At 34.7% G+C, this 27,344-nt stretch overlaps 1 protein-coding gene across 1 annotated transcript in view; it reads right to left on the minus strand.

Moving 5' to 3' along the window:
* Positions 1 to 26,709, minus strand: part of LOC144443779 (myogenesis-regulating glycosidase-like) — a 53,709-nt gene extending 27,000 nt beyond the window's left edge. The window contains exons 1-2 of the mRNA XM_078133326.1: positions 26,571 to 26,709; positions 5,402 to 5,601 (exon numbers count right to left, since the gene is read on the minus strand). The gene's annotated coding sequence lies outside the window, so the exon portion shown is untranslated. The remainder of the gene's footprint in view (positions 1 to 5,401; positions 5,602 to 26,570) is intronic.
* Between the last annotated feature and the right edge of the window lie 635 nt (positions 26,710 to 27,344).

Consider the following 27,344-nt stretch of genomic DNA (forward strand, 5'->3'; position numbering starts at 1 on the left):
TGGTAGGGTTTGTATTCATATACCTATTGCTGTAGTAAACTTAAGTAGGGTTTGTATTCATATACATATTGCTGTAGTAAACTGGTAGGGTTTGTATTCATATACCTATTGCTGTAGTAACTTAAGTAGGGTTTGTATTCATATACCTATTGCTGTAGTAAACTAGTAGGGTTTGTATTCATATACCTATTGCTGTAGTAACTTAAGTAGGGTTTGTATTCATATACCTATTGCTGTAGTAAACTGGTAGGGTTTGTATTCATATACCTATTGCTGTAGTAAACTAGTAGGGTTTGTATTCATATACCTATTGCTGTAGTAAACTTAAGTAGGGTTTGTATTCAAATACCTATTGCAGTAGTAAACTTAAGTAGGGTTTGTATTCATATACATATTGCTGTAGTAAACTAGTAGGGTTTGTATTCATATACCTATTGCTGTAGTAAACTGGTAGGGTTTGTATTCATATACCTATTGCTGTAGTAAACTTAAGTAGGGTTTGTATTCATATACATATTGCTGTAGTAAACTGGTAGGGTTTGTATTCAAATACCTATTGCTGTTACAGTAGTAACTTAAGTAGGGTTTGTATTCATATACCTATTGCTGTAGTAAACTAGTAGGGTTTGTATTCATATACCTATTGCTGTAGTAACTTAAGTAGGGTTTGTATTCATATACCTATTGCTGTAGTAAACTGGTAGGGTTTGTATTCATATACCTATTGCTGTAGTAAACTAGTAGGGTTTGTATTCATATACCTATTGCTGTAGTAAACTAGTAGGGTTTGTATTCATATACCTATTGCTGTTATTAGTAAACTAGTAGGGTTTGTATTCATATACCTATTGCTGTTGTAAACTGGTAGGGTTTGTATTCATATACCTATTGCTGTAGTAAACTGGTAGGGTTTGTATTCATATACCTATTGCTGTTGTAAACTAGTAGGGTTTGTATTCATATACCTATTGCTGTAGTAAACTAGTAGGGTTTGTATTCATATACCTATTGCTGTTGTAAACTGGTAGGGTTTGTATTCATATACCTATTGCTGTAGTAAACTGGTAGGGTTTGTATTCATATACCTATTGCTGTAGTAAACTAGTAGGGTTTGTATTCATATACCTATTGCTGTAGTAAACTAGTAGGGTTTGTATTCATATACCTATTGCTGTAGTAAACTTAAGTAGGGTTTGTATTCATATACCTATTGCTGTAGTAAACTAGTAGGGTTTGTATTCATATACCTATTGCTGTAGTAAACTAGTAGGGTTTGTATTCATATACCTATTGCTGTAGTAAACTTAAGTAGGGTTTGTATTCATATACCTATTGCTGTAGTAAACTGGTAGGGTTTGTATTCATATACCTATTGCTGTAGTAAACTTAAGTAGGGTTTGTATTCATATACCTATTGCTGTAGTAAACTAGTAGGGTTTGTATTCATATACCTATTGCTGTAGTAAACTGGTAGGGTTTGTATTCATATACCTATTGCTGTAGTAAACTGGTAGGGTTTGTATTCATATACCTATTACTGTTTGTAGTAAACGAGTACAAAAAAGACCTAAATTTCCAACTAGTTTTACAGTTCAGCGCACTTTCTCAAGGAGAGTAATAACAAGTATTGCATATAGTGGGATTTGTATATTAAGTAGTTTAAATTCCTGTGTACTTAGGAAAGTGATCACACTTTTAATGAAAACAGAATGTAAAGTAAACACACACCAGAATGCTGTACTACATATGAAATATTTCCAAATGTAAATGTCTATAGGATCAGTCCTTGTGGGGTTTTTTTCAAAAGCAAACACAACACGTACCATCTGTCAAGTCATATGGCACAATCTGTCACAGTGTGATCAAACACCCTTGGGTTAACACTTATCATTGCTAGGTTTTAGAATCCACATTTTTATTTCAGATCATTTTACAACAAATATAAAAGTGTCTGCCAACATTTGCTTTCTAGAATCATATTTCACTGTAAATTGACACAATTATGATATTGTTCTTATAATGGCTATACCTCTAGATGGAACTGAATTATGCATACACTGATAATAGAGTATTAAAATCATTAAAATAGAATTCATCCAGTGACACTTAGATGGCCTGAAAGTGAACATGTTGTCTGCAAAATTAATGGAGGGTCATGTGCTGCTATATATTGACTGTCTATCACAGATGTTTGATAAAAATACTATTTGTAGTATTCAATGTGACTCAAGTCTGTTACAGAGGTCAGATAGTAAAATCACCCTGTCAATCTGTTTTGAATATCATCATGCAATGCCCATCTGTAGGTGGTACTCCACGAACTGAAATCAATTTAATTCTGTATCAGCATTACTGGACCATTATGTTACTCATAACATGTCACCTGACTTCCAAGAGTCCATGACCTTTAACCTCATTGTTGCAAGCAACAGCCTCTTTAATGGCACCGTCCAAAACTCACTGCCAATAGTTATTTTGCAGTGTCGTGGAAGAAATAAATGCGAGAATGCTTTACCTGTACTATAGCAGTTAGTGATGGTGTGACATTGGTTGTGCTGATAAATCCTTTATGTATATAGCTATAAACAGTACACTTACCTTGCAACCAAATTGTTCATTGTAAACTGAGGCAGAAAGTAAACTGTAAGGCATGTTCAATCAGAATTTGTATTTATGACTATAGTGTTTTTAGTTTAAACATGCTAAGAGACATGCAGCCACAAACAGTGGTTGCCACAGTGTGTGGCATAATATAGTACTACAGAAATAAATCAGTGTGGTGCCTTATTGGTGATGCGATCACTCTATTAAATCAAATTAAATTTTACAGGTAAGAATAAAGACCTCAAAATATACACTGGTACATAAATAGACATTTAAAGTGAAAAAGATTGCCTGACACACTGAACCATTAAATAATGAGAGTAAGAACAAAATTGTAGATAATATGTCCATAAAATTGGTAAAATCACCAACATTTCAAATAAAAATTCCATAACAAGGTGGAGGTCAGATAATCCAGAGCACACAGTATACTCCAGTCATACTGAATATTGCAAATTATTACTGTTGTGATAGTCTTGGTTACCCACACTTTCACCACTGGGGGCTTTTCTACAGACCAGTGACCCAGAAGAGAGTCTGGGGAAATGAGATTCCAACTCGCCCACACAGGAAGTACAGATCAGAGCAGTGCATGTTGGGGAATAATTCACGTCCAATGTTGTAGCCTATTTTATTGATTTAGGTAACTTTTGCGAGAAGTTGTCACTTCTCAACCATCATACATCTAACCTACATTTACAACAAACAGGCCTTGTAAGCCCACTTGTTATGACTTGGAAGAAATGTACTGTGTGATATTGGAGCGGGGTTATTGAAATGTGAATGTTAAACAAGATAAAATGTGTTGGTTTGATTCACTTTTAATTATCAGCCCAGAGCCCTGGCATCAAGCAAAACTTTAGCAGAAGTGACATAGGGGCCATCCTTAGCAACTTTCATTGAATCAGTTGTCCACTGTTTCTACTGCTATAACTGTTATTATATACAATCAATTCCCTAGCAAGGCCTGTATGTCACTTCCACCTAACTTCAGATCGATGCCAACTCTAAAATGATAAGTGAAAATGAATGAAACCCAAAGCATTTGACCTCAACATCCAAGTGTTTTTATTAAACAGAGTGAATTCACAAGGTATACCCTTTCCCTTTAATTATAAATGATACAGGGGGGGGGGGGGGACTTTTTAAAAATATTCACATGATAATTTTTTATTGAATTCAAAAAAGGCTAAGAAGTAGATTAAACTATTAGGTAGAATTGGAAGGAAGGACTTCCTGTACTTTACTAGCATGCATTACTTGAAATGGTAATATTGTTCTTATACTTATACAGAACACACATAAGTACATCAATGTTATGGATCAGGGAGCTCATTTGATGTCAAATAGCATGCAATGTTATGTATGCTTCCATGGTTATTATGAGGATTTTGTCATGTTGACAATTCAGTGATTTGTACTGAGTATATAGGCAAGGCTTTTATATCCAAAATAAGTCTAGACTACAGTATATAAGCTAATTAGTGTCTGGGATGTGAAGCTATCAAACCAGTGTGACAATTACCTTTATAATTGATTTTTTTTTTAAATTCATACTTTTTGTGTTATTTTTAGCTTATTCATGTTGTAACACAGAGACTTTATATTTAACTTCCTTGGTTTTTCCTCATTATTATTATTGTTATTATTATTTCTTTATAAGAACAGCAGCAGTTTTTTGCACATACTAGTTATCTGAGAGGCAAGACTTGAGGATTTTTTAGACTATTTTCTAGTTTCTCTCCTACTATTTTGTGAAATGTACATACATGTACTGGACATGTGATTTGCTGTTCTGTTATTTGTACTATGTAAATAAAGACTCGTTCATTCATACAATTATACTGAAGTATGTATTATCACTTTAATAGTGATTAAATCCTGTCAATGTCAGCATACCATCTCAAAGAGTCACAATTTGTTGAAAAATGAATATACAAAATACATACATCGAGCCAATCACCATTAACAACTAAACTGTACTGCACATGTAAAACAGCCATAATGTATTTCAATATTTTCATGTAAGCATAACGTTTTATGTATTTTTAACTTGAAAAAATGATGAAAAAATAGTAAAAGATTATGTCTACTGGGATTTTAAAAATGGAAATTCTAAGGAATCTAAAACGTTATTGGTATTGTCGCATGATGAAGGCAAGTTTAATGTGAATGGCTTCTATTCTTTTAATGACTGTGTATCATAGCAGGTGACAACAGTACAATATGACAGACTATAAAGTATGGACTCGTTAATCTTGGTTTATGTGTTACTTTGAAATCTAAAATCTATTTTAAGTGTAACTACTCTTAACATTTTATGTTCAATTTTATTGTGTGAATTCCTTACTTTTCTATTAACCCTGAAACAGCATACACTGCATGTATGTCCCTCTTGACTTTAATGAAATTGGCAGTTGTCACTGGTAGAATTTGTTTATTTGTGCATAAAAAATTTGTTTTGCACAATATGCCTACAGTTAATTAGTTCAATTAATTTCAAGAAAGGGAGAAATACAGAAATGGGACAGAACATAATTGACTGATAACTTTTATCTTGGCCTAAAGGTAAAAGCCACTGTACATTGTATATCATAGCCTGGGATATTAACAATTAATGTAAAACGAGAACATGCCTCCATTTTCTCTCACTCCTATGACTGTTTCTAATAGCATCCTAGGTCGCCAACTGGTGTCCATTTCTCAATTTGCAAAATTACCTCCAAAAAGACCTTATATAGAAAACTGATACTGTCTAATAAATGTATTAGTCTGTAAATATATTACTAAAACTTACCTATGTCCTAGGGGTATGTATATACACAGTACCGCTATGTCTCACAAGTCTTGGAAGAGCAGCTAGTATCTGTGTACAGCTGATGTTATCTGTAACATGTCTTCATTAGATGGCTATAAGATGCAGTTGTACTCGGCTATAGTACACTCCACAATCAATCCATTCCACTGTTAAGTCAGTCCCAGTGCTCTCTCATCACACTGAAAAATAAACGAGCATAGAATTTGAAATCAGTTATCTCTGAAAAGAAACAAGTACGTCAACTATCAAACTGTGTCGATTAATTTAATGTGCACATTGTCAGTATTTCTGATTGATTGTAATGTCAGATATTATAAACCAATATTCCATCAAAATTATTAATATTTCATATGTCTAATTTATGTCCACTATATGATCTATGATATAGCTAATTACGTGATATATATTTAATATCCAATTATGTGTAATAAAATGACCTTCCAAAGTGTCATGGTGAATTAATATAGCCCACCCACACCAAAGGGATATATATGGCAAAGGAAACTCCATCTAAATTATTATGCTTTAGGCCTTGGCATAAATGTGCATGTATTCAGTGACTCAACAATAGTCTATTGTGTCAGGTGACAACACTAGATGTTGATCACATGACTGGATTATAGTTTTAACTACAATACAGGCATCTCTAACCATGCAGTAATATGACAGAACCCCATGACAGTGCAAGTGTGGCACACTCATTATTTGCATGAGTGCTTGCAGTGTTCTCTGCACCCATATTTTCATGAGTGTAGAGGGTGAAAGTGCAGCAGAAAACACTGCAAGCACAAGTGCAAATACCCCTGAGTATACCCACAGTGGAACTCATGTGGCAATGGGGTTCTGTTATTATCACATATGTTTATCTGTAATGACAAACTTCCATAAGTAAAATCATAAAGCACGATCACACAATTTTGTGTGTAGTGAACGATCACGTCCTCATTTGCATGCAAGTATGCAATAATGTTTTTGGCATTGCATTGCAGTGAAATACAACTAGTACGCATGCGCACCAGTGCAAGTAATCTCTGGTACATATGTAATAATTAATCCAATTTATGTTTAATTATAAAATGGTTTCAGGTATCCATCTTTAATTCTAAACAAGACAAGGTTGTCATTATTTCCATACTAAGACTAAATTTTTTATTACAACATTTTGATTTATCATCATGGTTTTTTAAGTATGTGGGTAAATATCATTTTTTTAAACAGTGGCAAATGTCCAAATGTCTAATAAAGGTTAGAACAGTTGCTATGAAAAAAAATACCGCCAATGGCGTTGTAGCACAACTGTAGTTTTTAAAAATGTTTATCCATATGCTAGTCTATGCTAACAATAGGTGTTTATTTGCTGAATAACTATCCAGTTGCCTATCCAACCATGTTGCTATCTTTACGATAAATGCTATCATTTGGCTGTTGCTATGGGCGTGGTCATGTTGTTAGATATATTTGCATACATTTGTGTATGTTTTTGTTCACTTGTGTATGAATTCCTGATATTGTCTTTGCAATATAAGTGATCATTTGGCTGTTGCTATGGGCGTGGTCTTGTTGCTAGGAAAATTTACATACATTTTTTGAATGTTTATTCAATTGTCTATTAAACCCTGTTGTTATCTTTGTGAAATACACCACCGTTTGGCTGTTGCTATGGGCGTGGTCATGGTTACTAGGGTATTTGCATACATTTTTTGAATGTTTATTCATCTGTCTTTCTATTCCTGTTGTTATCTTTGCAATATACGTGATTATTTGGCTGTTGTTATGGGCGTGGTCTTGTTGCTATGCAAATTTACATACATTTTTTGGATGTTTATTCAATTATCTATTAAACCCTGTTGTTATCTTTGTGAAATACACCACCGTTTGGCTGTTGCTATGGGCGTGGTCATGGTTGCTAGGGTATTTGCATACATTTTTTGAATGTTTACTCACTTGCTTACCAGATGATGTTGTTATTTGACCAAAATATACTGCCATTTGGTTGTTGCTAAAGGGCGTGGTCATGGTCGCTAGGGCCAATTTTGTCAAAATGTTTTTAAGAAAATCTGCAGAATAACAGTTTCAGAAACATCTCGCCAAGTTTCAGACTAATTGACCAAGTACTTTTTGAGATATAAGTTTTTGACCAAAAATGAACATTTTTACACCTAATTTGCATATCACTCATGGAATCATGGTATGCTTAATATTTCTTCGTCCATACATCCCTAGATACATTCCCATTAAATTTCAGCCCAATCTGCTCAGTAGTTTTAGAATTATAGATTTTTAACCAAAAAGACACATTTTTAGCCCTAATTTGCATATCACTGATGGAATCATCCCGTCATGAACAAATCTTACTTTACACCCCCTTAAGAATGTTCCCACCAAATTTCGCACCAATCTGCCCAGTAGTTTCTGAGTTTAAGTTTTTTGACCAAAAATCACATTTTTTGACCCAAATCACACACCTGTGATGCGATCATTTTGATTTGAACAATTTCCCAACTAGACACCCAAAGTAATGGACCCACCAAATATCGTGGCAATCGGTTCAGCGGTTTTTGACTTTAAGTTGTTTACACACACACACACATCCACACACACACACACACACACAGACAGACAGACGCCGGGCGATCCCTATAGCACTACTGAACAAGTTCAGTTGTGCTAAAAAACACAGTTGCTATGAAAAAGTAATGAGAAACATAAAAAGAAATAGGGTGACCCCCTCTGTGCTCGGAAAGATCATTTTGATAATTTCCATAGTAATTAATTAGATTTTAATAGACTAAGAGTTACATACTGTCCAGATTCAAGGTCATGTTTCTTAATGATATTTTGATTTAATGTAAACTTTAATTATGCAACTGATCATCTTTTATCAAATCATTAAATCTTGATTGACAAGTACATGTATAGTTTCTGAAGTCAAGATTTTGACCAAAAGTTACATTTTGTATTTCGAATATTAGGTCATCTTTCTTTGAACTCTTTCAGTCATACATCCCACAGAAACTCCCTCAAACATGTATTTTCATATCTGTACTTAAAGGTGATTCAAAATGCTCACATTCACTATCGCTAATTTGCTAGACGACATGTTTGTGAAATGCATTCTGGTTTTAAAACTTTTCAAAAGCGTCTGCAAACACCTTAAAATGACCCTTTTTCAGTCACTTCCCTTCGGATTTACTTCGAGAGTTTTCGGGTATTTTCGGTCCCACCTAGACCACGGGATTTTATGACGTCATAAAGAGACATGGATAGCACGTAGCCTATGGCGAGCGTAGTCACTAGGTGAACAAAACTCAACAGCATTGTGAAAAAATACATTGCTAGTGGTTGTAACAGACATCAGTAAACAAAAACTACACTCTACATGTCTTATTAACCAACATTTACCGATATTTACTCACACTTTCTGACTAATTGGCAGTGTCTGTGGGTATAAATGCTAAAATATGATCTCCCCATATTATGGCAAAATAAATCAAAAACGGCTAGACTAGATATATATAAACACTACTTGTAATGTCGCGTGTTTCACATTCATTGACTTTTATTTATCTGATTTTTTATTATTTGCCGACAAGAAGCATTACGATACCGTGGTGACGTTTGACGGCATCCCCGGGCCAAGGACGGCATATTTTAGCCCAATCGTACTCGCGTCGCCTTTTGAACAGTGCATTTTAACAACAAAGTAAACATATTTCATCTCGAATAAATATACTAGCTATTAGAATACCAATGGGAAACTTCAAGAAGGCGTTTCGGGACATGTGCCACACTATAATTGTTGGTCCCATAATACACTAATTGATTCGATTTGCTCCGAGCATATGGAAGTACGCTCCGAGTCATTGCATCATGTACATGTAAATGGAACTGTGACCGACCTAATTTTGTTGTCCATATATAAAATGAGACTGACCTGCAAATTTTTCACAGTTTTCGTTGTGGTCTTGTATTGTCACATGTTTGGCTTGTGAACACATATTATTGTCTAGGGCGTAATACTCTAGTCCGTGTCTGAAACCCATATAAAACCTAAGAAACTCGCATTCGGATCGGACAGAACAGAAGTAGGTCTCATCGACTTGTTGGGGACTCAAATTATTGCTTGTTTTTATCACGGTATACAGGTGATTATTATATATCGGTAGAGGGGTAGTGTTGTCAAGTTTTGTGCAGTCACCGCGGCCGCGGCAGTAAGCTCATACTAGGCCGCCGATCAAAGCTGAAGCAGTGTATGTACAATGTACGTATGGAATCGGGAGAGCACAGCGCACATTCGTGTCGGGTTAAATTTATCCATGTGTTGATGTAATCCATATTTATCAATCAGACATATTGTAAAATTCTTCAAGTCGTACAGAAATAACGTCTCTAACTTCAAAACAAACCCTGAGAAACGGGACCGGACGTGGCTAGCCAAGTATCTAGTTGCAGGCTTTCTTTCATAACAATATTGCCGACGTCAATATTGTCCAATCGTATTTGATATCATGAACACATCGCGATATTTGATTTGTTGGTTTCCTAAGCTGTACACTTCGAATACCATGAATCGTTACAGAATTCTTCTAATGAATATTAAATAGGCATGTTGCATTGTTGCATTAAATTAAGTGATATCGCAACAAGGGAAACCATACAAGTTTTCTTCCAGACGAGTTGCTAAAGTCATGTAAATGACAACACTAAACTCACGAAATTTCCTCAATTCTTTACAATTTTATTGCTGATGATATGGCAATCTAATAGCTAGTATATTTATTCAAGATAAATATGTTTACTTTGTTGCTAAATGCGCCGTTCAAAAGGCGACATCAGTGAGTATAGTCGAGTATAGTGGGCTATAATATGCTGTCGACGCCATGCCTGTCGAAGATATTGTAATGCTTCTCCTCGGCAAATAATAAAAAAAATCAGATAAATAAATTGAAACACGCGAGCGACATTACAAGTGTTTATGTATATCTACACTGTAGTCTAGCCGTTTTGATTTATTTTGCCATAATATGGGGAGATCATATTTTAGCATTTATACCCACAGACACTGCCAATTAGTCAGAAAGTGTGAGTAAATATCGGTAAATGTTGGTTAATAAGACATGTAGAGTGTAGTTTTTGTTTACTGATGTCTGTTACAACCACTAGCAATGTATTTTTTCACAATGCTGTTGAGTTTTGTTCACCTAGTGACTACGCTCGCCATAGGCTACGTGCTATCCATGTCTCTTTATGACGTCATAAAATCCCGTGGTCTAGGTGGGACCGGAAATACCCGAAAACTCTCGAAGTAAATCCGAAGGGAAGTGACTGAAAAAGGGTCATTTTAAGGTGTTTGCAGACGCTTTTGAAAAGTTTTAAAACCAGAATGCATTTCACAAACATGTCGTCTAGCAAATTAGCGATAGTGAATGTGAGCATTTTGAATCACCTTTAATGTTCTTGTCACTGTCAAGGATCTGGTTCATTTGTATTACATAATTTACCATCTGGACATTATGAGTAACGTTGACATTCCAATTAAATTTCAGACCTATTCAAAAAAGATTTTTCACCCAAAACAACGTTTTATACACATCTTCTTGTAATGAATGTGATTGATCAGTGTCTATAAGTATTGTATGGTTGATATATCATTGATAACTAAACAACAGATGATATACACTGAGTGAGCAGATGTTGACACCTGTTACAGCCTGATGCCATGTGAAATGCTGCTGATTGGGGTTTGCTAGGGGTATGTTTGTAACTTGTATCAGCCTCTTTTTATATTCTGTAAACTGTAAAACTGCAGCAATTAATATTTATCACACCAAATAGCCACTCTCATCATTCAACCATCATGTAGACTTCCCTTAGATATGTGTACAGCTGTCCAGGTCAGCCACGTCTGACCACTCAACCATCATATTACAAGTCAGCTACTCTAACCATTCAACAACAATCAGCAATATACAGACAACAAGCCAGCCCCTTAAACCTTTCAACCATCATGACCCCACAATTAGCAATGAACAGATAACAAATCAGCCACTCTAACCATTCAACCATCATGACTCCACAAGTCAGCCATTCTAACCATTCAACCATCATGACTCCACAACCAACAATGTACTGATTACAAGTCAGCCACTCTAACCATTCAACCATCATGACTCCACAACCAGTAATGTACAGATTACAAGCCAGTCACTCTAACCATTCAACCATCATGACTCCACAACCAGCAATGTACTGATTACAAGTCAGCCACTCTAACCATTCAACCATCATGACTCCACAACCAGCAATGTACTGATTACAAGTCAGCCACTCTAACCATTCAACCATCATGATATTTCCATGACCTAATGCTTTTTAACTTGCAGAGCTGACAATCCCTGTTCCTAAAGGGAATGGCAATTGCTATGAAGATGAAAAAGACAGAAACAGTCTTCAGCACTGTTATTTTCCATATGCAGCTAGTATTTTTTTGAATTAATTCTAATAAGTCTATATAGTGTAGTTTTGATGATAAAAGCAAACACAGAGAGGATGACAGCAAATTATTGATGAAAATACACTGGTAGTACTTGTAGCCGACATCTTTATGAGATGTATATTACTTTCTAAGTAAGATGGAAATGAGGAGGATTACAAGCATGTGTGGTTGCCTAGCAACCCATCCTACTATCAAATCTCATACAGAAGACAGGATTGACAAGAGATTGATCAGTTAAATGCATCTATTCAGACTATTCTTGGAATCAGCTTGACAACAGAAACTTGCAAGTGATTGCAGTTTCTGAATCTTATTACTGGTGGAGAGATGGCTTTTATAACACTGTTGATAGCAGCAATATAACATATTTCTATTGAAATCCACACACTACTTATCTAACCCATCAGATGTGAAAGGAGAGGGGCCAGCTACAGCTGCACTTTGCACTTATACACATAAATAGAAACCAAAATAAAACAGTACACAACGATGGATAAAAAAAAACCAACATCTGACATAACATATACTTGATTGGTCAAAATCAAAGACTTTCGGTTATCATGCTGAGATGTTCATGGGTGTAGGAACAATTTCACAAATTCACAGAAATAATATTACATAATTAATGTGAAACACCTACATAATTTATGTAACTTTATGTCCACAATACCACAAATGTACTGTGTAGATAACACAGCACGGGACTGGGAAATATAAATATGAACAGTTATCAACAAGTAATAACATGTCTTTTTCAGTACTGATCTCAATATTACACACACAAGTCAATTTCAAATCACCTAGCCATCATTTTTAACCTCAACAAGTGTAACATGTCTATTTTAGTACCAATCTGAATATTGCACATTACAAGTCAATTTCAAACCTCCTACATAATTTACCCATCAGGTCAAATTTGAATAAGAAATGACTTGAACATATAAAAAGAACACTTGTCTAGTAGTACTCAGGATATTATGGAAAATTTTTCTTTAATTTGGTGAAGATTGAGGTAGTTGGTACGGCAGAGGTACATTCAAAATTATGGTTGAATTTAAAGAAACTCTATAGATTTAAGTAGAGTTCCCTAAACACTATTTCCTACTAAGAAGGATTGAGTGTTACAGTAAATGAACAAATTCACACTGATGCAATATGTTACTTTCTTACATTTGTCATGACTCAACCGACCCAACATTACTTCAATTTGGCTGACAAACTAATTTTGGAAAATCCTACAGCAGGATTGGACAAAAAACTCAACGTTATTGATTGTAACATGCCAACTCCACAAGTGAGTTACTGAAAAAAATTATTGTTTATTGCTGAAATTCAGGGCCTTTAATAAAACAAGTGATTCACAGCTAACTTTAATTGTCATCTCTAAGTCATTCAGATGGTTAGTAAGCACAAATTATGAATTGAATGTATTGCTAACATGTACACACACACACACACACACACACTTACTTGGTAAAACAAAATCTATTTTTAATCAACTGATTGGCTTATAATGTTTAAGATGACGTAACAATAAGAAACTGAATTAAACTAACAACAAATATTCATAGAAGACACGTCCCCCCCCCCACCCCCAATACATTTACTTCTATGTGGCTGGATGATATGATTTTTAAAGAAATGGTGGCAACATAAATATTACAGAATAATGCAGGAAACTGGTGAATTTCGGTAATTGAACCTGGAGATCCAGGTCAATGTCTCAAAAGAAAGCTTACTGTACACCTGGCAATATGGGGGTAGACACTTGAATATAGTCTCTATGTATGTATCAATGTTTTAGAGTTTTGTGTAAATCATGATTGTTCACCACAAATATGGCTGCCACTGAGTAAACAGTGACATGAGCACCAAAAATAATGCATGTGTACAATATGGTTCTGTATTATCTATAGACATGATGTAAAAGAAATTAGCCACACATGTATTTGCTACAAAGTGTCTGCAATATGCAAGTAATGGCTTAATTTTGATAATTGACCCCAAACGTCAGGGTCAAGGTCAAAGTCTCAAAGATAGTGTACATCTGATAATATGGGGGCTAGACACTTGAATGGAGTCTGTATGTATTACAGTTCGTGAGTTATGAAGTAAATATTGATTTTTAACAACAATTATGGTTGCCACTTAGTCAAATTTGCATATATCAAAAAACAAAGTGACGTGCATATGTCCCATATGATATGTCACCTGTGTGCCAGGTTTGAAAGAAATTGGATCTTACATGTCTGAGAAATGACGTATTACAGACACATGGAAATACAGACAGACGGACGGACGGACTGAGGCCATTGTCATAGTCCTCCCTTCAGGAGACTAAAAAACTCGCTTCAACATTAGCTTTCAGTCACTGGTGATATGAATTGACAAGCCTGAAACATGCACATCAACTTGTCTTTTAATATGCCAGTTACAAATACATCATGTACATGGATTCTAATGAAAGAGTGAATTGCTGAAACCTTCTCACTGCGATGCAATCATGCAAATTAATGTACCGGTAGTTTTCAAAGTGGCCTTGGAAAGAGATGACTGTAATTGTATATCTTAAAATGTGCATTTTGCTATAGGGATCACCAGAAATAGCACACAACTTTATTAGATCTGTCTTAACTGATGAATCCATTGAATGAACATCAATTGTGCAATGATACCAAAACTACTACTTTACCACTTAGGTGAATCATTTAAAGATGCCATGACTTGACCCCTCAACACAACAGTAAAAGAGTAGTGGTAAAAACTTTCTGGGGAACATGACAAGATTTGATCAGTTAAGGACAAAAAGACTGTTTTCTTTCCTAGCTCAGATTAGAATTAAAATTTAATTGTGGCAGAGAAATAGAGATAAGTTCAGAACAAAGAATGATTCTATCCTGTCATGTAATCCTCACTGACTACACTGATAAGACATAGCAGTGCTTTTCCTTGAATATCTTCTAATATTTATACGTTAATTGACAACTGCAATCTTTTTTAAGTCGATGACTACAATTTTTTCTTATTAAACGGGGACAAGCAAGTTTATACATTTTGGGGTTATAACTTTTGTTGTATGTTTGACAGATAATAATTGTAGAATTCTACTTTGTAACTGTTCTAACAATAAGTCAATTGTGATGTTATAGATGGCATGTGTGGACATAAAAATTATACTACAAAAGTTTTCTTTTGCAAAGTTTTAAGTATAAATATTTTCATATGTGTAAAAGATTTACCTACTCAGCTTATGCCAAATTCATTCATGTGAGTGATTGGCTAGCCTATGTGTATTCAAACTGATTTGCCCAATAGGTTTTGCCAATTGATTTTTGACCAAACATCTCATATCTTTTTAGATTTAATTTGCATATCAGCGAAAGGGGTCATAACGTCTTGAGCATAATAGTCCCTCAGGACAAGCCTATCCTAATTAAACTTGATAGCTATCTGCCTTGTAGTTTTTTTAACCCACCTTCCCCACCAAATACCTATATGAGGCAATTTGTTATACAGCAATTGTCAACTTTAACTTATTTAGTAATACATACATACATATACACACACATACATACCGGTACATATATACATACATACATACATACATACATACATATCGATATCTGTTCTGCTCTGCAACACTGGCAAAACATTAAATAACTGAATCAAATATTACAATGGATCTAGAACTTTCTACAAAAGCAGACTGAGTAAATGGAAATTGTTGAAATGCATTACATATATTTAGTACCTCAATTGACAATCTCTAGTGTCAAAGCAATATGATGTATTCAATTAACATTTTACCCTGCTGTCACTTCAAGGGTGAAATTGCACTTGATTGATTAGCTTCAAAGATAACATGGGTATATTGACTTCACCTCATAAAAAATTGTCATACATTACAGACAAATTTACCAGCACTAAGTTGTCACTGTATGCCATCACTCACGGAAATAGAGTTACAATGACTCAACACAATATAGACCGTACCATGCTTTGTAGTACATCTCCTCAAGTGTTAATTCATACCTTAGACATAGGCCTTAGTGTACCTATAGTGCTTCCAATGCACCTCAGGTATGGTGGTTTCATTGGAGAATATATTGTTCATGATTCCAAAAATCAATATGACAGTAAAATATATTTATTACTTTGGAAACACTACATTAGAAACGTCACTGCATTGTTTCAATCCATCTACTACGGTCCTTAATCATAAAAAGATTTTAATTATTTAGTGCTAATGTACGTCTCTCTTTGTGATGGTTTTGGGTTTGGATAAATTGAGGAGACCATTAACAGGTCATCATAGATGACATAGTCTCTTCTCTTTTGGAGCTATTGATCCCTGTTTGGATTCCAAATGGCTCCAGACATGAAAAAATCATAACAAATGGCTGCCTAGCGGTCCTGTTGGATCATATTAATGGAAATTGTTCATGCATGTCTGTGTAATGGTCCCAAACATGGAAAAATCATAACAAAATGTTCAAAGGCATATCTGAATTAGTTTGAACATGAAAAATTTGTAACAAAATGGCTGTCTAGCGGCCATATTGGATTGTATCAAAAAAACAAATGGACATGCCTAATATGTATGCCATAGTGTGTTGTCCTTGTCCAAGTTTGATAGAAATAAGTCCAGTCATGTCCAAGTAATATGGTTCTGGACATGAAAAAATTGTTTAAAAGATGATCGCCCGGTGGAAAAATGGACTGTATGACACTACACAAATTGACATGCATATATGCATGTAATAGAACATTGTCCTTATACCAATTTTGAATGAGATCTGTTCAGGCATGTCTGTGTAATTGCTTTGGACAAGAAAAAATCATAACAAAATGGTCGTCTGGTGACCACATTGGATTGTATCACAAAATAACTTGACATGCATATGTATGCCATAGTGTGTTGTCCTTGTACAAAGTTTGAGAGAAATCGGTCGTCACGCACGCACAGAACCCAATCTATAAGCCCAGCCCACCCCCCAATCCGGCAGATTAGATTGGCACTTCTTACCAGTGGAAGCATTACAGATTACAGTATATTCAAATTAAAGAGACCTCGGCTCCACATTACAGAATCGAGCCATTAACTAAGGAAGTGGGGTTTCTTATCTTTCTTATCACTGAATAATGTTTGTTGGCAATATTTACAAATGTGATAAAGCACTATTACATAACACATCTGGCAAAGCTAAGCTCAATATCTAAGTGTGAAGCCCCTAATGTCATATCAGTTGATATCAGTTTTACTGACCGATTATCAGTGACATTGTAAATAGCTTTAGAGATGCAAACAATTTTTATGACACCCAACTTGCTGGCTCACCAAGTCGGGAAAGTCGCACTTGAACTGCTAATGCAAAAATCTGTCATGAACTTTTTCATGTCTAATTGTTTTGATAAAATACACACTGTCTAGTTATTAAACAACAATTAATAACATTTGGTTGAATCCACAAACTAGTTGATGTTAATTGGTATATTTATTTTTTAATAAATCTATAAGTACAATCAACACATGCATGTGCAAGCCAAGCAGCGAGTGTATGCACTCCAGCAGAATACATGGAATTTATTCCCACTTGTTCTATGTGAAAATTTGCATGTGTATCATTAGTTCTGTAATAGTCATATTTATTTTGGAGTGTGAAAATTTGGCAGAATGGTATAAATTGAGGACGTGTCAGTTCCCTTCAATTGATGGACAGTGTAAGGGGAAATTTAAAACATTACTTGTAAACAACTCATCTTGTGCATGACCAGCTGCAATACTCATTGCAACTGTCCTTGGCATCTTTCACAACAGAAAAATATGAAAATATGATACATCTGTATAGCACATCAATATACTTGTGGAGTCATGGCTAGCGTGGCAGGCATGGAATCTGCAGGTTACATGTTCAAGCCCTGTTGCTGCCATTTGTTTCCTGAATGGCTAAAGTCCTTGGGCAAGAACCACCACTGTGCCTCAGTCAACCCAGCTGTATAATTGTGGACCTGGTAGGATGGAGGTTGAATTGTGAATGCTTCAATCATATGTGCTTATAGAGGCTGCAATGGATTGTAATTTGTATGTTCCCCAGGAAGTTGAGGAAGTTTACAATATAAAGGGCTGTTGCACTGTTAATATATCCATGCCAGGGCAAAAACTTGTAAAGTGCTTTTTAATAGCATAGAGTGGGAAAACCAACATGATAATATCATTATTACTTAATATTCTGCCTAACATTACAAAGGTGTTATACATGTATGTATCCTTTATTTACAATAAAAGTCTAATCATTTGTATGATGTACATAAAGTAAGTTTATAGTGTGACTTACTTCTGGAGGAAAAGACATACAGCTGAATACTTGCAAAAGTTTTTTCTGCAAAAGTAACTCCCACTATTAAACATTTTTTTTCCAAATTAGAAGGAGTTGCAGGTAAACTATTGTACTGATTGTTGATAATATGAAGCTAATTCGGTTATTATCTTTATTTATTTATTTATTTATTTTTTTATATTTTTGTGCTGGGAATTTCTCCCAGCGATTTTCTGTTATGCAGACAAATACACACAAACACACACAAACACCACAGTTAGTACATCAAGCAAATTATTAAACTTGTCAGCACTGCACACAAAATGCAGATCAAAATATTCCCACCATTTCCCCATATTTTCTTCAACTCGGCTTGCACATGGAAAGTTACATAATATTCTAATATTTTTCTTCTTTCAGCTGTTAACTACTGTGACATACATACCCGATACATGTACATGTAGTACTTCAACTTGAACAATCATCCTACATGTAATTGACACAAGAATTCACTTATACTTATAACAAATAATAAAACCTAACATAGTGCTTTATAACAGCTAGCTTCCTTTAGAGTAGACGTATCAAGAAGAACGAACACTGATTAGTTTAGGAGTAAAAAGTCTCATTAGATAGATACAAGACTTTATGCAAATAAAGTGCATGTATAGGACATGAGGAGTGCTAATTAAATCAGATGTCAACTGGCAACATATGTGAATACAAGTATGGACAGAATTCCAAATTACTTAAATAGCTCATTGAATTATTAGACAACAGTATCAGATGGACTAGTCTATTCATGACCTACTATAGACAGCTTTCAATTCCATAATACTTCATGTATGACAGATCAGTCATATAAGATAAATGGAGAATATCAGTCGATCTCTGAAGATTATTAATATTTCAAATGATAGTAAAGTCATTTTTTCTTAGCTGCTGACATTTTTGTTGATATTGTGTAAGCTATAGGGGATTGGAATCTTGTTATTAATATCATCAGTAGGTTCAACAGCAAGGGAATGATGGCAGCAATGACTACGATGATGATGATGATGATGATGATGATGATGATGGCGACAACGACTACAACAACAATGATGATGACAACAATGATGTGGATGACAATGGCAAGGGTGACATATGATGGTGATGATGATGGTGATGATGATGGCGACAATGATGATGATGTCACGATGATGGTAACAATGATAATGATGATATGGAAAGCCGGTTGGGACATCATCGGTCAGTGTCGACCATCAAACTTGCTACACATGCCAATGTGGACCTTCATCACTGCATACACCACTGACACTGACCTACACCTGTAAAGGCAGCCATAGCATCATCACCTATAGCACTGCATACACCGCCGACATTGCCAACACTGACACCATCAACTTTGCAACATCACCGTCGACTATCAACCAGCATCAACAGTTAGCGCTGATGATGTAAATGCAACACTTTTACTTGACAATGTTTATTTTCAGCTTTTTATACCCAGAGCTTGTATTTTCAAAGAATCTTATTACAGGAAGGGTTATATTCATGACTGGCATTTCTACCCCCATGCTTAGACATAGAAAACTCGGCAGTGGTGTTCAGTATTTTCCATCTCATATTTGCCATAGTGTATAGGGACATCTAGAATGTCATTTTGTGACGTAGTCAGAATAATCATTATGATATTTTGATAATACCTTGGGTTTGGTTTAGTTTTACGACTTGTATTTCGCTAAAGTATTATATTTTCAAACATGGCTACAAATAAAACAAAATTTCAGACACATACATGTACACATGATGATGTCATGATGATGACGATGATCATATATTCAGTTGGTTGCCGTACAATGTGTGTGTGTGTGCACGTCGACACTGGCCAATGGTGACAATTTTGATAGGATTTTTTAATGGAATTTTGCGTTGTCAATGATGGCTCCAACCACCTTTCCATATGATGATGATGTGATGATGATGGCGACAATGACTATGACAATGACAATGATGAAAATGATGGCGACACTGACTATGACAATGATGATGATGATGGTGACAATGACTATGACAACAATGGTGACGATGATGGTGACAATGACTATGACAATGATGATGATGATGGTGACAACGACTATGACGATGACAATGATGATGATGATGTCAACAATGACTATGACGACGACAAATGATGATGGCGACAATGACTATGACGACGACAATGATGATGATGATGATGATGATGATGTGATGATGATGCCGACAATGACTATACAATCACGTTACAATGTGTGTGTGTGTGTGTGTGTGTGTGTGTGTGCGTGCGTGCGTGCATGCATACATAGTACGTATGTACATACATATGTATGTCTATGTATTTTTGTAGTCCATCCAGAAGTTTAAAGTTAAATAAATATGTATTCTAGGTTTATGTGTGTATGCATTTTGTATGTATATATGTACCGGTATGTATGTATGTATGTATGTATGTATGCATTTATTTTGTATGTATGTATATATGTATGTATGTATGTAAGTATGTATGTATGTATGTATGTATGTATGTATGTACGTATGTATGCATGCATTTTGTATGTATGTATGTATGTGTGTATGTATGTATGTATGTATGTATGTATGTATGTATGTATGTATGCATTTTGTATGCATTTTGTATGTATGTATGTATGTATGTATGTATGGTACATAACAATTAAGATAGGAGTCAAAGTGAAATGTCAGTTACTTGAGATACTCATGGCTGGCAAACAAGATTAGGACGTCTCCAAATGTGAAACTTGATATATGATATAGGAAGTCTAAGGCATGTGCCTATCTCAAGCTAACAATTATAGTAAGGGGTGGACTATTTGATATCCTGGGGAGGGCTTGGAGATTTCGGGGGGAAAAAAGATGCCAAATGGAGTTGCTTGAAAAAAGAATTCCGGATCTGAGTGGGTGATGGAAAGAAAAGATGGACCCCTGCTGCTAGAAAGAAAATGTCTTGGCAGGGAAATGATGCACAAGTTCATGTGTACTGTTCAACCTGCTAGTACCTCTCCAACCGGACACTTGTCAGGTCATGACAAACATTTTCAAATACATGTCAGGGACCAGTCAGTTTCATTGGCCTGTGGTACATGTACATGTATATATTTGTTCTTGTCTCTGTTTCTTTCATAATTTTTTTTAAATATTACTTCATGTAAGGGTTTAAACACAACTATACATAAAATTATACATATGTATTACCTAGCTACCACACTAGTTACAAAACATGCCATGTAAGTGTTTGGCTGTTTCACAATCAGTGCTTCACTTATCTTGCACTTTGGGGCAAAAGTGAACTTGAAATTTTTGTAATGGTAATCTTCATACTATTAGATAGTTTATAAAAGAACTTAATCTAAATTGTTCTAGTCTCTTCAGTATGAATTTGTCAGAAGGGATGAATATACATTCTATTTCGGACACTACATGTATCGACACTACAAATCAAATTCAAGTTTCTATTGTACACTAGGTATGACCTCCTAAAGTGCTCTGACATACAAGTGACTTTACTGTACATGCAATATTAATGCCCCTATACCAATGTTACAGGTCCACTTTTATAACATGGAAAACTTATTTTAAAAGTTATATTTACTTTTGCTTTTCGAAGCTTGGCAATATTACCTCAGAGGCTATGAATAACCTAAAAATTGCCTAAATAGAAACAAAAAATCCAGATCTGCCAGATCTCATTTGTTAAACCAACAATAAGATTCACCAAAATTGGTAAAAAAAAAACTTCTAGGGGAGGCCCCCTAGGACCCCCATAACAGGAAGACATGTCCCAGTCTCAAATCAAAGTTCTTCCCTCCACCTCTTACTGTCAAGATGCTATGAAACTTTATTTCAAAAATGTTTCAACCATATGTAGTTGCTTTTTACATGTTAGAGCTGTCTTGTAAAGCTTGCAAATTATTGTCTGAAAGTGTCTGTGAATAGCCTGAAAATTGGCTTTAAGAGTAAAAATCCTCCAGGGCTTCTAGGGGAGACCCCCAAGAACCCCCCCCCCCCCCCCACACACACACACACACAAAAAGAGGTGGACATATCCTAGTCTCAAAGCTCTTCCCTCTACAGCTTACTGTCAAGATGCTAATTGAAACTTTATTCATGGGGGTCAGTGACTTTTTGTCGGCCCAATGGAAAAAAAACACTGACCAACCCCTACCCCCAGGCTGGAGAAACTGGCCGGTCTGTTTGAATGTTTGAGCTCACCAATCAAGTTTCCGATTTGCATTTTCAGTGTGTCATCATACCATGGCATAAAAACTGTCAATGATGTTTATTTAATTGAAAATCAAACATGTATTGAAATATGTAGTTTTCTAAATATAATCTGTGTGTGATAGAACAGCATCTTTTTACTCTCTGTATTACCCTGTGCGAAAACAAACAGAGAATCGTGGCAACAAAAATAGGTGTTCAACATAGGCGTAAAAAAATCCGGATATCTCAAAGAAGGAAAGAAAGAAAAATTGCCAGGATAGGCGAAGGAGAAAAAAAATAATTCACAATCAAGCAGGTGGGAAAAAAATAATGACACTCCACCAATCTTCCAAGCCCCCCCCCCCCCCCCCCCCCCCGATATCAAATGGTCTACCCCTAATGTGTCAAAGAAGGTTGGGACTAGTTTTGTAAGCTAGTATATATAAATTATGTATGCATGGTCTGATTGACAGTTTCCATTCAATTATAATCTCTGAGGATTTCAAAGGTTACTGTCTTGGTACTTTAGCTAACAGCCAATATGAAATGAACATCTAGATTCATCTTTAAGTGGCCATATGGATGAGGATTGGGTAATATTTATTTTGGATTTTTAATTTATACATTGCAAAAAGAATGATAAATGTGTAAAAAGGTTTACATACAATAAACTTTTCACACATTTTTTTAGCTTTTTGCAATGTTTTGAGTTACAAACACAGACTTGGTCTATGCCATTTCACATTGTTTTTTAAGTAGGATATGCCATGATTTAATTATTTTATAAATCAAAAATCCAAAATAAACACCAATCCTCATCCAATGGCCATTTTAAAGTACAGTATACATTACTCTTTCAGACACAAAACATAATATACATACTCTTTCAGACACAAAACATAGTATACATTACTCTTTCAGACACAAAACATAGTATACATTACTCTTTCAGACACAAAACATAGTATACATTACTCTTTCAGACACAAAACATAGTATACATTACTCTTTCAGACACAAAACATAGTATACATTACTCTTTCAGACACAAAACATAGTATACACACTCTTTTGGACACAAAACATAGTATACATTACTCTTTCAGACACAAAACATAGTATACATTACTCTTTCAGACACAAAACGTAGTATACATACTCTTTCAGACACAAAGTAGTATTTCTGACAACACATTACATGTACACCTATTGCATACGATATATTGGCTGTTAGTTCCAATCAATTCAAATACATGCTGTTGAAAGTAAAAGTTTCTGTATCATGTCACATTTATTGTAATTTGAAGGAATCTTTCTGCATGTGAATGAAAACAGTTGAATACTATAGACTTTTTAACATTTACCTTACATGCACTCAAGCCTAGTTATTGTCTTTGAACAGAAAATATGGATTATATACCCTGGTTGTTCTTTATCATCACAAAATATGCATATTTTCTTTGGCTGAATGAAGAAAAATGTTGAGGAATAATATCTTCTAATTTTTGTCTCATACGTGTGTGTTTCAATCCTTTCTACAGTATTTGTTTTTAATGCTGTTCATAAATTTTCTGACCTGATGATATTCTGTACACAGATGAGATGCTATTACAAGTATGATATTATGTACTATGAGTTTGCTGAAAGTGTGCACCATGGCAGTTTTGTTTTGTTTTTTAAAAATGTTCCCTTAGGACACAAGAAACTGAAATTGCAAGGAAAATGATGTAAAGAGCTACTGGTATTTTACAGCTTTTTTTTTTGTAAGAATGGCCGTGTGAAGAAATGGAACTCAATTTGTGTCAACATTATTACTGAGAATCAGATCATATTAATTACTAGTATTGCCATGGTTACATAAGATTGAAAATATGTTTCACAAAATGGGCTATCACAACTACAGATTAACTGGTGATGGTGAATGCATCTGAGCTGTGGTTGACTTGAAATGTTTGCTATATTAATCACTAGCTTAGTATCATCATGTGTGAAAACATGGACCTATACTCGTATAGGGTTGATGGTGAAATTTGTTTACATAAAATTATACTATCATTTTATATATGAAGCCTCTGGTTTCTATGACAATAATTTCTTCAGACTCTATAAATGTGTGAAAAATTTTATTATCTGTTCGCAAATTTTATTATCTGTTTATAATGTTTATATATTTATAAAATGATGATTTGGTATTATGATATTTAGATAATATAAAGCATGTATTGGAGTCATGATGGGTGAATAGTTAAAGTGGCCAGCATTGCATCTGCAGGTTACAATTCATGCCCCATTGCTGCTGTTTGTTTCTGAATGGCTAAAATCCTTGGGTAAGATTTGAACCATGACTGCGCCTCAGTCAACCCAGCTGTATAATTGGGGACCTGGTAGGATAGAGGTTGCAATGTAAATGCTTTAATCCTATGCACTTATAAAGGCTGCAATGGACTGTAATGCTCCCTAGGGAGTTGAGGAAGTAAAGAGCCGTTATGCCACTATTGATCCATGCCAGAGGTAATAATAGAGTGCGAAAGCACTATATAAAAACCAACATTATCATCATTATTATTATTACTACTACATAAATGAAATTGATCAGTTGTTATGTTATAGAAATTATGACTGCATTGTTATCTTGTAAATTGTATGTACATGTATGAAATAACTGTCAGTGAACGTGTTGTAACACAGACAATAACAATACAACATACCTTGGCAAAAAAAAAAAATAAATAGTTTCTGGTAAGAACATTTTCTCTAAAGTGGTGCAATGACGCGATTTTTTTTTATTCTCAACAAACCTGTCACTCAATCTACTACATCATCTATGTATTTATGACAGTTACTGTTCTTTTTATTTAGTACTTTAGAGCAAGTGCAAGGAAGGGTAATTTTTGTGTTTCCCCCACATCTGCAGACTGCATGGGCTGGACAAACATGAAAAAAAGAAGATCGACCCAGTGGTATTTAAGTGATGCGTATGCTGACCAGAAACAATTCTTCTTTTGTTTGTGCTCACATAATCAAATTAACATTGTGACATTATTGTCATATTAAATTATTTGAAGTAATTCTGTGATAGCTTTGCAATGAAAGAATTGGAAATATACTCTATAGTAAATATAATGTTGACAGTGACAAAGCGTTATCAATAAAATAAAAAAAAACCCGATGAAATGATGAAAATGAACAAATTTCTTTCCAGTTCATTCTCTTGTAATTTGATGACTCTGATTAAGTCATTTTATACTTCTATCACTCTTTGGCAAGTTGAGATAATCTGACTGGTGTAGTAACAGTACTAGAGTCCCCCAAGTATACATGACTGTATTTTCCACCATGATTTTACCCTACTACTAGTACTAGTGTTTTGTACACACTAACTGTGAGATCCCCCAGGTATGTTTATCAGCATTACCTACCAATGATTTTTGTTGAGGCATTAAAGTTCAAATATCGGTTAAAAATGTACCCCAGTTTATCAGTCATTTTGCCACGTTTCCAAACACATTTAAGTGATTGATGTTGAGTTTCTAATAGCAGTGTATTCAGTCACTATAACAATGGAGGTAAAAGGTACGTCTACAAGACAGTCTAACACCCACTGTCATCTAAACATTCATAAATATTAATGGGACACCTAAAGGCGTCTACACAGTCATACATCAAGATGTTATTGGCATTAAACAGTGTCTGGCCTAGATACATTTATCTATACCATAATCACACACCCATACATGCTTCTGTATATAGTGCATTGCTTACTTTTCACTGCTGTTCTGCAATGAGACTAAAAATCTGTAACTCTATAGCCAATACTTGATGACTTGTGTAGGTTAAATCACTCTACCGGTATTACTAAATCAAGTAGACATCACTTGATGGCTATGTTCTTTCTTGTACTTTATCTTGATATTTAATGAGGTGGAACCACATCAAAGTGAAAACACAATTACTGAGAAGGCATCTCTCAGTCATAGGAGTCGAATTTCCTATACGAATGATGGTTGTAAAACAGGCATAAACATAATATAGAAAGTAATGAAAATAAGTATTATTGTTTGATACTCACTGCAATGAATGGTATAGATGTACATGTATGTGTCTCACCAGGCTGGTCAGTTTAAGTATCAACTAGACATCTACATATATGCTGTATAAAGAGGCTCACATTCTCTTCTCAGTGATTGAGTAGCTTATTTGACACAGACTGCTAGTACACTGGCTTTACACTGACTGTACACTGCTTGTATTCAGCTGCAAGATTGAGTCATGCTGTCGACTTGTTAAATTCAACTGTGAACTCATGAATAACAATAGCTAATCACATGACACTTACCACAAGTGTGATTGGTACATACATCATTGTAAAATAAATCAAATTGATAATTTAACAACTCATTCATATTCATAAGGAATGACATACACCAACTCAAAAGCAGTTCCAAACTTGTTTTTAGTTAAAAATCTAACACTACAGCACTGACTTTATATCAGTGAGAATGAATCATACAAATTCAGTTGATCTCACAGATATAATAGAAAAAAAACCATTCTGATTGGAAGTTTCAATTTGATGTGGAATTTGACTTTTTGCTTTATCAGTAAGCAAAGTGTCTATCTCATTAGTTCTAATCCATCTATTGATAACTCTAATATCTAATATTGTTATCATTGGATTGGTGTTACATTACTTTAAGTTAACAGCTGCAATGATTTTAATATTGCTTGAAATTAGTCTCTCTTTTTTCTGATTAGTCATGTAATTTGTATTGATAATTTAAATATAAAAAATTCACTGACATTGCTTTATATTAATTTCTATTAATTTATTGTACAATAATGG

Source organism: Glandiceps talaboti, chromosome 12 (assembly GCF_964340395.1).
Source record: "Glandiceps talaboti chromosome 12, keGlaTala1.1, whole genome shotgun sequence".
Taxonomy (NCBI): Eukaryota; Metazoa; Hemichordata; class Enteropneusta; family Spengelidae; genus Glandiceps; species Glandiceps talaboti.